The sequence below is a fragment of the Cyclopterus lumpus genome, chromosome 25, assembly GCF_009769545.1.
Source record: "Cyclopterus lumpus isolate fCycLum1 chromosome 25, fCycLum1.pri, whole genome shotgun sequence".
NCBI classification, from domain to species: domain Eukaryota; kingdom Metazoa; phylum Chordata; class Actinopteri; order Perciformes; family Cyclopteridae; genus Cyclopterus; species Cyclopterus lumpus.
Genome location: NC_046990.1, coordinates 3,776,184 through 3,793,136, shown reverse-complemented (window position 1 = coordinate 3,793,136; position 16,953 = coordinate 3,776,184).

Genomic DNA, 16,953 nt, shown 5'->3' with positions numbered 1-16,953 from the left:
CAAAATAAACTGAATTGAATTGAAAAGTGCAGATTCAACTATTAAAGGCTTTATTTAAGACCCGTATTGTTGCTGAGGCACAAAAAGCCACAAATCACCAAGGGACCAAGCCAAGGTTCTTTGTGAAAACAACAACAAATTGTGATATTGGGCTATATAAAATAAACTGAATTGAATTGAATTGAAAAGAATCAAAAGAGATGCACATTTGTTCATCCCAAAATAATCCCGGGGGAGGATCCACCTAACCCCCTCCAGAGGTCAGGGCCCAGAATATCCCCAAATTCTGGAAAGGCCCCTGCCTATGAATATTATGCATCGACACTATTGAACTAGCAGCGATGCACCACTTGTTCAAAGAAAGGTTGGAATAGATTTGCTCAGTCACAGGATCAGATTGACCCACAGCAGAGTCTGTCTGATGTAATCTGTTCTATAGTCTGTGCCTGGAGGACATAGAGGCATGGATGAAACTCAATTTGAAACTCAATTTTCTTCAGCTAAACAGTTCAAAAACAGAAGCCATCCTAGTTGGCACACCACATCAGCTCCGCTCTTCCACCATCACCTATATCACCTTCTCCGGTCAAAACGTCCCTCTTTCCACATCTGTCACCAACCTAGGTGTTAAAATGGACCCCAAACTCACTTTTGACACCCACATCAAACACCTCTGCAAGACAGCTTTCTATCACCTCAGGAACATCGCCAAACTCCGTCCAACACTCACCCTGACAGATGCAGAGAAGCTTGTCCACGCCTTTGTCTCGTCCGGACTGGATTACTGTAATGCTCTCCTCATCGGAATTTCTAACAGGAACATCCAGAGACTACAACATATTCAGTACAGCGCTGCCAGGATCCTGTTAAGAGTCCGCAAATACGACCACATCACCCCCGTTCTGAAATCATTACACTGGCTCCCCATCCCACTAAGAATTGAGTATAAGCTCTCCCTCCTCACTCATCAGTGCATTCACGGACATGCCCCCCAATACCTAAAAGAACTACTCACCCTCCAGACCTCCTCATTCACCCTCCATCCTGCAATCAAAAACACCCTCCAAGTCCCCAGTACCAAGCTCCGCAATATGGGCGATCGGGCCTTTTCCTCTGCAGCTCCGAGGCTGTGGAACACCCTCCCCGACCATCAGACTGCAGAGGCTTTTAAACGTGACCTGAAAACTCACCTTTTTAAGAAAGCTTACTGCTAAAATATCCTCTATATGCTCCGCTTTTAAATTATTTTAAATTTTAAATTTTAAACGTGACCTGAAAACTCACCTTTTTAAGAAAGCTTACTGCTAAAATATCCTCTATAGTCTCTGCTTTTAAATTATTTTAAATTTATCTTAAAATGTTCTTGTTTTAACTTTCTGCTCTGTAGCACTTTGAGATTGCTAAATATAAAGTGCAATACAAATAGAATTTATTATTATTATTATTATTATTATTATAGCCTAAGCTACTGAAAGATATTTCATTGAGTTTACTTTTAGCCAAATGCTCAGAGTAAATCTAAGTTCCCTCTGGTTAACAGTTACTCTGTGTATATGTTTCGGGCTTTTACCTTGAAGTGTATAAGAACAGAAGGAGGGTTTTTTGAATATGTCCGTTCCACGCCTTTATTCGCATTGCAAAAGCTCAAATTGACCTCCTTCCGATGCCTTTTTTCACTCGGTAATATTGACTTTCAGTGTGGAAAAAACTCATGACAAACACAGTTTGGAAAATAAATATTTACATGCGAATTAAACACACAAAGGAAACACCCTGGTGTGTAGTGGCCGCAACAGTCTCTGTGTGTTTTGCAGTGTACATCTTCATCACGTTAAAAGAAGGCGTTAGACATTTTCCTCATCAAACAACATGATTGTGTAAAAAAAACAATATCCTGTAGTAAAAAAAAAAGTTATTATATTTTCCCTCAAATGTAGCCTCCACTGGACGTGTTTCCTACCATTCAAGCAGACTGAAGACATTATGGTTGGTTTGAATCCGCCTCACCAAATTAATAAAGTGCTTCTGTCAAAAGACAGGAAATTTGAATAACAAATACACTTTTTCCAAGAAAAATACCTTTTTATTTCATTATAAATCCACATAATTGTATCTATGAAAGCATAAAATCCCCATTTCACATGTGTTTCTTTTGTCTCCTTATTGTGGTCATTTGTTTCGTAATATTCAAAGTAAATTATGGGTATCAAACCATTAAACACTGTAAGGTGTATGTCACATACAAACACAGACACTGTCAAACGGCAAAGGGGGAGCGAAGGGGGGAGGGAGTGGACGGGACAGCACAAGTTCTGCTGGCCATCTTTTAAAACCTGTTAATACAATTAATTCGAGCGCCGGTTTTCAGTAAGAGGGAGTTCCCCAGTGTTTCTTACAGGTACGGTTGCTTTCCGGTGTCACACCGAAAATCAGGATTCACCATCAAACGTAGAGCCGGACGTCAGCACTTTAAGTTTGGCCGTGAATAAATCCTTGCAGGGGTTCCTCAAGGCTCCGATCTGAGGACACTATGGTTTTCTTTTTTTCATACTCCAACACAGAGAGAACCAATCCACCATGGACGCAAACACACTGATTATTTCAACATTATCTAAGTCATTCGCAGCCAGAAGAGTTAGATTGGTAATACTGGCGAGTATACTATTCAGTTGTTCATGAAAATGAGAGAGAGAGAGAGAGAGAGAGAGAGAGAGCGAGGGAAGGTGAAGACTTACGATTAAAGTGCCAGAGAAGTTCACCGTTTAGTTTGACAGTTTATAATTGATGCTTTGAGACAGGACATTTTGACAATGTGCTCGTATTTTCAATCCAAGGCCCAACATGAATTTTCTCTTTGACTAACAAGAGCTAATAGAGAGGTGTGCGTTTGGAAGTCTGCATATTCTCCCAATTTTGTTATAATGCTGTCATAACACTGTAGTAATCCTTTGGCATATGACTGTATGCTGGGGGCAAAGAGAGGAGCAGTGCCACCGAACCATCGACAAACACACAATCGAGAAGATCCTGGAAAGGAAAAGTCATGAAAGGGGTTCTCCGTAATCCAGTAATCCGGTCAGTGTATTGCCGGAGCAGCATAAAGTGTTGCCATGGATTCAGACTGTCAAGCGCAGGCGGAAAAAATCCACGCAGCACCCTTAAGAACCCCGTCAGATCAGTGGATACTTCCTTCAAAAAAGAAGAAGAGACTCCAGGCCATGTTCACTCCAGGTTTCAAGCTCCAGTTAAGCGGCGATCACAAGCAGGGTTCAAAGCCCAGAGCCGGACCTGTAACCAACGGCGAGCAGACCTTTCTTCTGTTGACGGGAAGGTGGCTGTTCCTCCTCTGGCTGGATGTTCACATCCGATTCGGAGGCGGCGTCAGGTGGGGTGTGTGTGTGTCCGGGTCCAACACCTGATCATCGGTGCTCGTTAGAAGGATGTGACCATGCAACCCGCTGGGGCACCTGCAGGAGACAAGAGAGGGAGGCAGGTAGGGATTGGTCCAGTGATTGATTGATGGCTGTGAGTGATGGTGCATTAGATGTGATTGGTTTGTGGACTCAAATCAAACTGGCAGTAGTGAAGTATTCTGATACTTTGCTTGAAAGGAAAACTAAAATGTAAAAATACTCTATCCGAGGTCCTGTATTCAAAATCTTACCTGAGAAAGAGGATGGTGGATTATGAAAAAAATAAAAAAAGTAAACATGATCTACTTAGGGAAATGGCTCTCTTCAGTGTCATTATATATTTTATTATTATATAATTAATGAAGCATTAATATCCAATTTGAACTACTATGTTACATACTCCTGGGCAGATTATGAGACGATGGGCCCCAGGAACCGCCACACTAACATTGTTGAGACCTTTTTGTGGTTGTTTTGACTGTCTTTGTGGTCATTTCGAGGTTGTTTTGAGTGTCTTTGTGGTCATTTTGAGTCTCTTTCGGTCTCTTTGCAACGCTTTAGCGTCTCTTTGTGGTCATTTTTGTGTCTCTTTGTGGTCATTTTATATTTCTTTGGGGTCATTTTCAGTCTTTGGCCTGTTCTGTATCCATGCTGTTGGGTATAGACTGTGAATCATATTGCATAAACAGGCAGGTTTATGAAATCGTAATCTCACTTTGTTACATTTCCCCAATGTTTTCTGCTGTTGCTTTTCATCATCAAAAGAACACATGTTCTCTTTTTTCTGGGAGGGAGATGTGAACTTCTTGTGGAATTCTTGTGCATGTTCCTTTAGTATTTGCTTGTTTTCTTGACATCCACACACTCTTTTGTGCTTGAGCTTGAAACACAAACAAATGGAATCACCAGTCTGGTTAATAATGCGGATGCTAAAGCTGTGCTGGGGTGCAGGTGAGATAACACTAATAAAAGAAAGGTGCATGAAAGAGAAGTGCTTCAACTCTAATTTTGCCAGGAGGGGGCCCTCAAAGTTCAGTGAATGCAAATGATAGTCAACTAATGACAGGGAGGAGAACCATAGACAGTCCTTTCATATCAAGTCATCCTGGAAAAAGGGAAGTGCTTTAAAATGAACTCTCCATGTCAATAATCCCTTCCGATTTGGCCGATGGGGGTTGGTTTCCCACTGTGCAACTAAAGCGTGTTTGAATTTGACAAGTGAAGATTGTGCACAATGGAGCCTTGATTATGCAGCCGCAGTAATTATAGACTTTAAGTATATCATTAGAACATATATTTAAAAAGCTGCAGGGCTCTGAGCGGTCAGCTGCCACCAGTCTGGCCAATCAGAGCTCACGCTGACATTTGTCCTCATGTCTCGAAATGAATTGTGAGATTGAATATCTGTAAGTAATTGCAATGATGAATAATTTCAAGATAGAGTTAGGGAAATATAAAGTGGCAAGTGTAACAATATTTTTTATTGTTTGTTTAATAAGTTACAGTTTAATGCAAACGGAGTGACTCAATTCATAATTGCTTTTGAATATTTAGCAATTACTTCATTAAAAACAAATGCTGGAAAGGTGTATAATTACTCAGATGGCACAATCAACAACTCCACTAAGTGGGCTATGTGAAGGAAATTATTCCAAAACCAGAAATGTATTAGAAATATTCAGAGTAAATGGAGTAAATAGAGAAGAGAGAGTGACAAGGAGAAGAAGAAAGGAGGAGTGGATGAGAATGCTTACATGATGGCGGAGAGAGCTTATATAATAGAGCGACACCAATCTGCATACATGTGGGGGATCAGGCCATTATATAATGGCCCAATAAAGAGGAATAATGTTGTTTACTAAGGCAAGGCGATATTTACAGAGCACTTAGAGGCAAACAGGCTCCAGGCCGGCTAATGGCTGCTCCCTTCCTCACTCCCTCTCCCATCCTCTTTCACCCCTTTCTCTCTCTCTCTCTCTCCTTTCCCACACCTCCCTCCCTTTGAGATGCTCTGCTTGAAGCCTCTCCGCTGGAACAACGGGGTGGTTACCCTCTCCGCACCTGCGTACGCTTGTGAGTGTGCGTGTGTGTGCGTGTGTGTGTGCATGTGTGTGTGTGTGTGTGTGTGTGTGTGTGTGAGATCTCTCACCTCTCCCGACTCCTCTCCCTCCAGCGTTGTAGAGCTGACTGTAAGGAGATCTGGAAGAACACATAATCAGAATCAGAGTTCAGAGAGGAAACAGAACAGAAGTAAAAGAGCGCCGTCCTACATGAAGATGAAGAAAGTGACGGAGTCATAAATCAGCGCGGCGACATTTGTCTCAACTCCTCCTTATCGCAGATGGACAGCCGGGAGATTATTGGTGAACCACGCTCTGCCTTCCCAGTGGAAATCATGTCCTTGGAGATGGATGCATTCATCTCCATTGTTCGCCCAATTATTAAAATGTTTGGCGCTTCATTTTCTTTTGATAGATCAATGGTTTAAAGCAAAAGATAAATCTGATGACATTATACATTTTTATTTATACAACTACAATATATTATAATCACACACTGAATATGTGTTATGACTGCGTATTGTGGTCATTGTAGCTAAATAGACATATCCTCTTCAATAAAAATGAGCAAGGGGAAGGAAGGGAGGAGGGAAGGGGTTAATAAAGAAAACTCATGAATTCTCTTAAATTAAAGTCACAAATGAAAAGAAATTAAAAACCATACACATGGTGTTTTCCTCATTTCTCTGCATGCTTGGATCAGCCCCATCACAGCACCGGCTCTAAACACCGAGGTAAGGCGAGCCCAGGAGTGCAACTCAATTAATTATTTTTAATATTCCTTTAAAGTTGTTGAGGAATAAACGAGCCGAGGCAAATAGAGGACCAATGGACCGTCCTCACCAGCAGACACTCGGTAAGCCGTACATTTGGGCTTCAACTTTCTATCTGCAGACTTCTCCTCATCTTCCTCGCATCCCATCTCCTCCCAATCCCTCTCCTCCATCCCTCCTCCACAGTTTTCATTTTCCCTCCATCTCTGCTCGTCAATAACTGTGTCTCGGGGCTCAGTGACTCATATGTACTCCTCTCTCTGTTTGCTTGTTTCTCTGTCTCACTAACTAAATATGAGTCCATAATCCCCCCGTCTCTCTCTCTCTCTCTCTCTCGCGCTCTTTGTCTTCCTCGGGATGTCTCTCTCTCTCTCTCTCTCATCAACTCGAAACCCACAACCCGCCCATCTGTCTCCCTCTCTCTCTCTCTCCCTCTCCCTCTCCCTCTACTTCCTTTCCACATACACGCAGGTCTCTTTCAGATGGAGATTAAAACGTTGGAGTTTATTTTAGTCAAAGGGTTTGTGAGAAGCCACTGGCAATGTTATTCTGCACATTATATTCAAATGCCTCCCTGTGAAAATAGATATCTGGAAACAGCAGAGCCACTTTTTCTAATGTGCCATTCACAATATGTATTCACAGGGAGCAGCTGTGTGGAAAAGACTGGAACCAAACTACTTTAAACCTTACAGATTTTTTATTCTGTCATCGTTTCACAGCTGATTGCAACACAGCTCTGACAGTGTGAAGGAGGAAACGTGTGCTTGAATCTGAAGGTCTACTTCGTGGTTCAGGGGGACTGTGTGCTGCTCCCACCGCAGATACAGTGGTTTGACTGGGAACTTCATTTCTACTTTTAGCGTCTGGGCATGGCTGCAACACATGACTCACACCTGGAGAACTGTGCGCAACCCAACCTCAAGCACCTCCACAGATTTGAAAAACCTTTCAGGACGATTTCCTGTAAAACAAAAGAAAAAGCATTTGTGTTCAACCTGCACAAAAGAAACCAAGTTGTTCTCACAGCTATCTCAAAGGGTGACATGCCACCCGCACAGCGTCCCAGTGCTCCTTTGCTATGTACATGTATTTAGGTTATTATTAATCTGGTTATTTGCAGACATTTTGGCACAAAACTCTCTCCTTTCTACGCAAATGAGCCTCTCTTGAGGAACGCCTCTGCACCTCGTCGACTTTCCTGAGCTCTCGGGCAGAGGCGACCTTCAGTCTTTGCCACGCGGATAATTGCACTCAGCAGGGAGCTTTAATAATAATAATAATAATAATAATAATAATAATAATAATAATGATGTATCCTTTATTGATCCCTTTATTGTGGAAATTCTTCTCTGCATTTGACCTATCCTTAGCTATTAAGGAGCAGTGGGCGGCAGTGGTTCAGTGTCTTGCTCAAGGACACTTATGCGGAATGTCATCGGCGTAATATCTTACGTCGAGGCGGATAACGGGAGCAAATGACGCTCATTTGCCATGTCGATTAAAAAAATTAAAAAATAAACTAAAAAGCCAAAAAAATATTTTTTATGTAATTTAATTGCACCACATTTTTACTTTGTGCTTGAGCTTGAAACACAAACAAATGGAATCACCAGTCTGGTTAATAATGCGGACCATCGGATTAACCGCCGTCGACTGCGGTTCATGGCTTTTTAAAATATGTAATGACGATGCAATTATGTTAATTAGAGTAATACTGGGTGACCCATCACTTAGAGGCGTTTTTTAAGTAAAGGGAGGGGCTGGACCTGGTGTATGATTGTTGTCACGGCTGCTGCAGCAGGGGGGGGGGGGGGCTTCACCATTTCCATACACGATACACGAGGGTAGACGTGAAAGCCACGGCACGGTGCAACCACCAGGTGTCACTGTGGCTCCGCGTGGGAGCTCTGTGGCAGTCGCTAACAGTTTAGTCCCTGTGCCGGGCTTCGGATAATAAAGAAACACCGAACGAGGCCCTCGGGGCTTCTCGGGGCTTCTCGGGCTTCTCTGGGCTTCTCGGGAGTCCCGTGATGCTATCAGCCTGCGTCAGCCTTAGTCTCTGCTTCCTTTCCCCACCTTTCTCTGTGGCACATGGAGGCATTGCTTTGGAGTGAGCCAGGAGGTGTTGCATTAAGGTGTCTATGTCTGTGTGGTCTGTGTTCATGTTTCTGTGTGTGCCGGGGAACCTTTACATCTCCAGAATTTGTTGGACAATCAGGCTTGAAGACATTATACATGATATTTCAAGTGTTCTACATAACCATGCCTCATGTTAGAACCTACATCTTTGTTTACCACAGCGCTCTAATGTCTTACTGACAGCCTGCACCCATCGTTGTCTCCTGGAAATAAGGCTGCTGGCCCAGCACACGCTAATACCAAGCTATGGGCCTCCTACCTCCGTTTATGCAATCTCATTACAGTAAATAAAGCAGAGCACTTATGTCTGTACTGAACATGGGAAAAGATCCTAAAAGTTGTAGTGCTGCTGCCGCTGATATTAATCTACCTGGTTGTGTTTATGATTTAATGACATTTTTTCTTTCTGCGACAGTATATGGTTGTGGTTTGTGAAAGCTAGGTACTATTTTTTAAAAAGGCAAACGGTATTTGCCTCAAAAATTAGAAATGCGCCACGTCCGTCCATCGCTCTGAGCTCCTCTCCTTCTACTTCCTGTGTTGACCCCGAGTGTCGGCACTGGACGCTGGGAACATGAATGTTTGCATTGAACTTTGTGCCGATCCATCACGTGAAAGGATTCACTGGATAAAAGTTTGACCTGCTGGTGGCGCTACATCCCTTCATAATCAACCCAACAGGTGTTGTGTTAGGAAATGTTTCACTTTGGACTGGAAGGAATAGTTCAACCAAAAATGAATTAAATTGCACATAGTTCTCGACTCTCTCTGGGCTCTGTATGGTCCCAGAAAAGGTTTTCTATCAAAAAGCGTTAAAGAGAGAGTGCCCAATAAAAAATAAGCATATCAGTGCAAAGAGACTTCAACGGAGGACGATTTCTACAACTCGGGGTCACACTTGATTCAGCAGCTCCCCCTTAAAACTCTCAGGAGCAGCAACATGAGAATAGCTTTTCCACCTTAAAGAGACTAAGGAGGATGTAAGGGGGATTTCTTCATATGTTTTCATTAGTGTGTCATCACCTGAAACATAGAATTCAGAATAGCATAGAATTATCCCTTCGTATCAATGTAGGGGGCGGGTCCTCCTCCGGTTGTATAGAAGTCTATAGAAAATGTCTCTCCATCAGTAAACATTGTAAACATGAGTTTATGGTCTCAATCTCTAGTATCAAGTCTTCCTCAATACAATGGTGGAACCAAGATGGCGGCGGCCAAAATCTCGAGGCGTCGAAATGGCATTCCATAAAACCACACAGGAGCTTTGTCACAACCGTCACTAGACGGTAGTGCTTTTTGTTGTCTTGTCACTTCCTGTTTTACTTTGAAATCATCCTCCTGTGTCATGTCTGCTGTCTTTACTTCCTCATATGTGATTACCTCTCCCTGCCCTGATGTGTTTCACCTGTGTCTCGTTAACTCCCCTCCCAGTGTGTATATATACTCTGTGCTTCACTTGTCTCGTTGCCAGTTCGTTTTTCTTCACCTGTGAGTCAACTTACCAGCGTTTTTCCTGCCTGATATCCTGTTCTGATTCCGACGTCCCTTCGTTTCCGAGTAAGCCCGATCCCTGCCTGTACCTCTGCCGAGTTTGACTGCCTTCCTGTGAATGACCCTGGACTGTTTACGTTGACGATTCTTCTCTCCCCTGAGTGAGACAGCTGCTCTCACCACAGCGGGTCAGAGCCTTGCCGACCGGCCTCAGTCCCTCCCCAGTTACATCGGGAGAACCTTTGGCGGTCCTTCTCCAGAGACTCTATCCTGTTGCAATATTACCTTTATCAATAAAGGAATACTTGTGAACTTTACTCTCTGCCTCGGGTCGTGCATTTGGGTTCTTTCATTAGTGCTCCGGCGTGACAAGCTTGGCCTGAGACGAGTCGTAGCGTTTATCCACCAACAAATGAAGTGAAAACACTGCACTGCTACGTTCACTCCTATAACGCGCCGCTAACTCAAACTCTGATTTTGCATAAGGGGCCAAAAGGCGGAAGTTCAATTTCCGTGTCCGTCTGGAGATGCATCGAGACCCAAGAACACCTTTTCCCAAAGACTTGCATCGGGAAAGAGACACCTGTACATTGGCGGACCTTTTTGTTGTTGTAGGTAAATCAATGTACCAGTTCAAACACTTGAACGGTATTTACATAATGAAGTTCTAAAGTTGTTATTTTCCTCCTTCCATTAAAGGAAACTCTGGCGCCCTGGCTCTATGGACAGGAAGATCTGAGTAATATCATACGAGGAAGTAAACCCAATTACAATGCTGTATCCAGTTGTCTACACAGATTAATGCACAAAACACTTGTAACCAAACACCACGTGGACCGTGCACCTTTTCCCTCCTCCGACCTGCACGGAGAAGTGGACTCCTTCACGTTGCCGGCCTCGTGGCTCCCAAAGTCAAAAGCTTTTTCTGAAGAAATACTTGTGCCAGAGGTTGGTCAAATATTACAACAGAAGAATAACACACAAAACGGTGAAGTAAAAATACAAACATATATAAACAATAGAGTAACAATACGTGTAAAAGAAGTGATACTGACATCGGTGCAAAATAGAATAGAGATAAGAGTAAGATGCAATTTATTCTGTTTTTGGGGGCCTACTAGCACTGCCTACTTTCAGTGTGTGGGTGTGTGTGTGTGTCTGTCTGTGTGTTTGTGTGTCTACTGGGAAAGGATACTGATGGCATTTTGAGGAGTGGTAAGTCAGACTGACCAACAAACACTATTTGTTCATATGGGTCGGAGAGAAAGCAGGCACATTGTGATTGCCAAGGTATATGTGTCTGTGTGTGTGGGGGTGTGTGTGGGTGTGTGTGCGTGCGTGCGTGTGTGTGCGTATGGTAGATATTAAACCCACAACAAATGGTCAAAGGGCCAGCAGGGGGTGCTGAGATTGCTTCCATCAGAAGAAGAAAAGTGTACTTTGTGTGTGTGTGTCTGTATATGTGTGTGTGTGTGTGTGTGTGTGTGTGTGTGTGTGCATGTGCTTGTGTGTGTGTGTGTGTGTGGGCATGTGTGTGTGTGCACGTGTGTGTGTGCTTGTGTGTGTGTGTGTGCGTGCGTGTGCGCATGTGTGTGCGCATAGATGCATTACAAGCAGTTTGTTTTTAGGTGGGAGGTGTGTTATTACAGGGAGGAAAGGGGGACACTATGATGAGTAGATAAAAGGAGAATGTAATATTACAGCGGAGCAGTGTGATAGCGGAGAGGTGGATGATGGATGGATGACTGGAGGAAAACATACAAAATAAAAATGGAGATAAAGAAATAAAGAATAAGATTTAACTGAGAAAATCGTGGCAGGCGGCTAAAAGAGAAGAGGAGGAGACAGCAACTGGAGAGTGAAATAGGAAGAAGAGGAGGAAAGAGAGAAATGAGGTGGAGGCGTGAGTCTCTTTCACACATCGTTCCCTTCTTACACGGGCCATTGTAATGCAGGCATAGATGGGGCCGTCATGAAACTCAGGAGAAGAACAAGAAGAAGAAGAAGAAGAAGAACAAGAAGAACAAGGAGAAGAACAAGAAGAAGAAGAAAAAGCAAGAAGAAGAAGAACAACAACAACAACGAGAAGAAGTAGAAGAAGAACAAGAAGTAGAAGAAGAACAAGAACAAGAAGAAGAAGAACAACAAGAAGAAGAACAAGAAGAAGAAGAAGAAGAACAAGAAGAACAAGGAGAAGAACAAGAAGAAGAAGAAAAAGCAAGAAGAAGAACAACAACAACAACAACGAGAAGAAGTAGAAGAAGAACAAGAAGTAGAAGAAGAAGAACAAGAAGTAGAAGAAGGAGAAGAACAAGAAGAAGAACAAGCAACAAGAAGAATATGGAACTTGGTGGGAGAGGAGTGTCAATATTCTTGTAATGAATTAGATATTAGACATAAGTTTGAGAGAAAAGTCCTGTTTTTTTCACGACCTCCTCGAATCAGAAATACATGTCTGATATTTAAATATAAATAATATCAGCGGCGTCTTGTGATTCAATAATTACGTCCAATAATACCTCATATTTACTGGGGGAGAGGAAGCAGTGGGGCTGGTGGGAAAAGATGGATCCAATTTGGAGGTACACAAACCAATCCGAACCACTGGTCTGTGACAGTGGGAACTGTCTGGAGCATTGGGTTATTACGATTATATTATATTACTTTTTTCCTATGGATATTGCGTCCTAAAAAAAAGTAAGTCATGTTATATTTGACGATATTTACATGTCCCAAAGAGCAGATGTTTTTCTCTGTATGGAGCAAATGCCTTACAAGGTGAGCCCCGGAGTGTTGCATTGTGGGTCTTTTCGAGTGATTTAGCCCCGAATGTGTTCAGGAATAAAAAGCCCAGCGGTTTCATTCATAAACGCTGTGTACGCACAAACCCGAAAATGGAGCACCCCACCGAGTCTGACCCTAACCCTAAAGCCCTAACCCTAACCCTAACCCTAACCCCTAACCCTAACCCCCTAACCCCCCCTAACCCTAACCCTAACCCCTAACCCTAACCCCCCCTAACCCTAACCCCCTAACCCCCTCTAACCCTAACCCTAACACCTAACCCTAACCCCCTAACCCTAACCCCCTAACCCTAACCCCCTAACCCCTAACCCTATACCTAACCCCCTAACCCTAACCCCTAACCCCCTAACCCCAAAGATTCAAAAACATGATTGTTCCAAAGATTATCTTACTACAAATCCTCATTACACAGTTATAAATACAAACACCCACACACAGGTGCTTAATACAACCCCCAAAAGTAAAAAAAATCTCTAATCTTAGAATCTTTAATTTCTGATACCACAAATCTCAATGATAGATATTCATTGATTCTTATCCCTTAAAAGTCCCTTAAATAAAATAAACTAAACCTGAACAAACTGCCTAAAAGCATGACTTAACAACCTACAGGCCTCAACCCGACCCAGTGACCCCTCATATTTGCTGTAAAGTAACACGGCCTGGGACTTGATCATCCCAGGGGGGCCTTCCTCAGAAGAGGGTGTCTTGTGGTAATGGCCGAAACACCCAATGATCCTGAGGTCCATAACTGACGAACATGTTCTTTGCAGAAAATTTGAAGAAAGGGGTCACTGTATACCTAACATGGAACCTTAGAAAAGACCAATCGTTAAACCAAGCTTTCCTCGACTCTAAATACAATGATCTAAATTAAGTATTTATGATATAATAAACTACCTTTTAATCTGAATACTCTATCAACCATATCAACCCTCTGCTCCTCCGATTTATCCACCAACTCGTTCATTTCCCCTAAATAACGATTCTAACCCTAACCCAATCCTTTTTACTAACCCCAACCATTCGATTACGCACCTAAAACTTAACCCTAACCGTTTAACCCTAACCCCAATTCCTAAATAACAAATCTAACCCTAACCCAGTCCTCTTTACTAACCTCAACCATTCTATTACGCACCTCAAACTTAACCATAACCCTAACTATTTAACCCTTACCCCGATTCTTAAATAATTAATATAACTCTAACCCAATCTTTTTCACTAACCTCAACCATTGTACCACTTACCTAAACCCAACCCACAATATTACCTCTATTACCTCTTCTACCTTACCTTCAAAACCTCTTATAACCTAAAACTGTAGTCCCTTAGATACCAAAACTTATCCACTTTATCCCCTCCTACCTTCCGACGCTCCCCTCCAAAGGAGTGTCGGATAGGTATGCAGAATTGCTTAATCCAAGCGCGGAAGGGTTCTTGGCATATTCACACCACCCCTTCCTATTTCTGCTCCCCTTCATTCCGTATTACTCTGTGCAACGGGTTAAATCCGTATATTAGATTCAATTTCCTGGGTCAAAGTGTAAAGGCGAGGGGAATACTAAGTGATATGCGTCGGCCAGTGCATTGCCGTAAGTCTCTATTCAACTGCGAAGTCGTCGGACGACGTGGGGAGATGTATGTGAATATCATATACACCTAACCCTAACCCCTAACCCTAACCCCCTAATCCTAACCCCTAACCCTAACCCTAACTTGTGTGTAAAGTCAGTCGCTGCAGTGAACACGACTTGGTTTATTTCAGTCATGGTTTATTGGATAGGGACAGATATGGCACGTCATATTCAGACCAACTGAACGTTGTGAGGCGGATCCACGTGCACACGCACATTCACAGGTTGATTTGGGATTCATAAAAGGACATTGCGCACTGGCCGGCGTATGTTAGGTTTTATAAATCACAATAATCCTTTTTTGTAAGTACATTTTTGGTCTTTTTCCAAAACACAGATGCTGAAAAAAATGGATTGCCATCTCACAGTTGTGGTTGTTTAATTAATATTTGGGCCAATACGGTACTCCTTGATACTTGTATCTGTATAACAGTGTAAACCTCAGCTGCATTCAACCACTAGTTGTATCCATCACGTTGATGACAGATCTTTAGAGATCTGACCCGGTTGATCCAGATCGGAGGCCCAGAGAGATCACGGATCAACAACAGGTGGAAAGACACCCAAGTGTCAAACGGCATTTTAAAACAGGAAGGTTGAAGTCGATATTATGGCCCAGGCCGATGCAGAGCCTCCTGATACACAGAGGAGCGTCTCCCCTCATGTAGCTTGTAAAAGAATCAAGAGAATCTCTGGAATGAAGAACGGATCCAAAGGTGTGGCAGCTCACACAGACACAAAGGACTCGTCCTGCCTGTCCAGTTAAACGGGGAAGGGAGCCGACACCCCTTCCACTGAACTACACAATGCAGGATGAAGGAAAGAGAAAGAAGAAAGTGTGTGGAAGGAGAGGGGCGGGGCAGAGCACCCTCCAGAGCTTTGATCGATACCTCGCCATTATTTTCTTCTTTTTCTAACGTCGCAGTTTCAGACATTGGTGACAGAAATATCCCGAGATGAAGGGGAAAGCCCTGGCGGAGGATAACAGACAAACAAAACGACCTTGAACTGAGATGCAGAGGAGAAGAGAAGGCATCAAAAACAAACCAACTCATTAAAATCAAACAAACGACTGGAGGGAGGGAGAGAGACACTGAGAGGGGAAACGGCGCTCGTTTGTATTGGGAGGAAGCGGCGAAAGCAAGTAATGGAGAGAATGTGTGTGTGTCCGTGGTGGGGAACAGTGGGATTTGGAATTTGATAATAACCTTGTCAACATTTATATTGTGGAGGGATTATTCAGACTTCAGACGCAAGCTGACACTGTCACTTTATTCCCAGAGGTACCTCAGCAGTTAGCTTAGCGTCCCTGAACCATGTTGTGTGGTCTTATTGCCATATCAGAAGACGTAAGCAGAAGTCAAGGATGCTATTATGAATCATAATATGTGCGTAAAAACAAGGAACTGATTTAGTTAGTAAAGTTAAAGTTAGCTCGGTATGGAGGAGGCCCTGAGGAAAAGATACTCTGGAGATACAATTTGAAAAGTCTAATCTAAATTGTGTTTATGACATGCGAAGAATAAAAAAAAATTAAACAGGATATTCTTTTGGCAAACACCTGACAAAACTTTTTTTTCCACCTATTTTCAAAGAGGAACACTTAATGTAATTTGGAAATAATGTTGAAAAACACATAATATGATGATATTATCGCAATATGATTAGATTACAATGTAAAATGTGTTAAATAGGTGAATATTCAGCTCGCCCTCGGAGTGAACGAGATAAAACATCTGCTCTTCTTGGGGCGTTAATGGTTTGATGATTGGAAATCTCACAGCAGCAGAGCGATGGCCTAGAATAACAAATTAATAAATTACTCATGAATGCCGTCTGAGGCTTGAACCAATTCACTTTCAAATTCGGGTTCAGTTTTTGAGGAATGTAAATGCAGTGTTTTGAAATCGCTAAAGCTGTTTTATGTCTGCAACTGACTTCCTCACAACGGTGGCATAACGGGGGCTCATGGATATTGTAGTGTAAGATCCAAACTTAACAACACAATGTCTCCGAAATTAAGTTGAAATAATAAAAATGTATGGCCATAACATAAACCTCTGGCATTGTTACATGCACCTGTTGAGCAACGCATTGGAAGAAAACTTTAATATGAATACTTCTGGCACCAGTAAATCCACATTCAACCGCTGCGCAATTAATACATCAATAAATCTTGAGTAACTCTGGCTTCAAAGGCTAATATCTAGGATGTAGACACGAGTTAACTGAGAACCAACTGACACATATATCTTATCCTCAGCTCCTAGATGTCCGTATGATGAAGAGTCATTCCTCACAAGTGCTAGAATTAAAGGTAAAGTGTCCTTACCGAGAAAGAAAAGCAGTAATTCATGTGTACATGAATATACTGGTGACATTACCAGATACATCTCTATCTGCGTGTGCGTGTAGTGGGTGTATAGTGTGCGTGTAGTGTGTGTGTAGTGTGTGTGTAGTGTGTGTCTAGTGTGTGTCTAGTGTGTGTCTAGTGTGTGTGTATGTAGTGTGCGTGTAGTGTGTGTGTAGTGTGCGTGTAGTGTGTGTCTAGTGTGGGTGTAGTGTCTGTGTAGTGTGCGTGTAGTGTGTGTGTAGTGTGGGTGTAGTGTGTGTGTAGTGTGCGTGTAGTGTG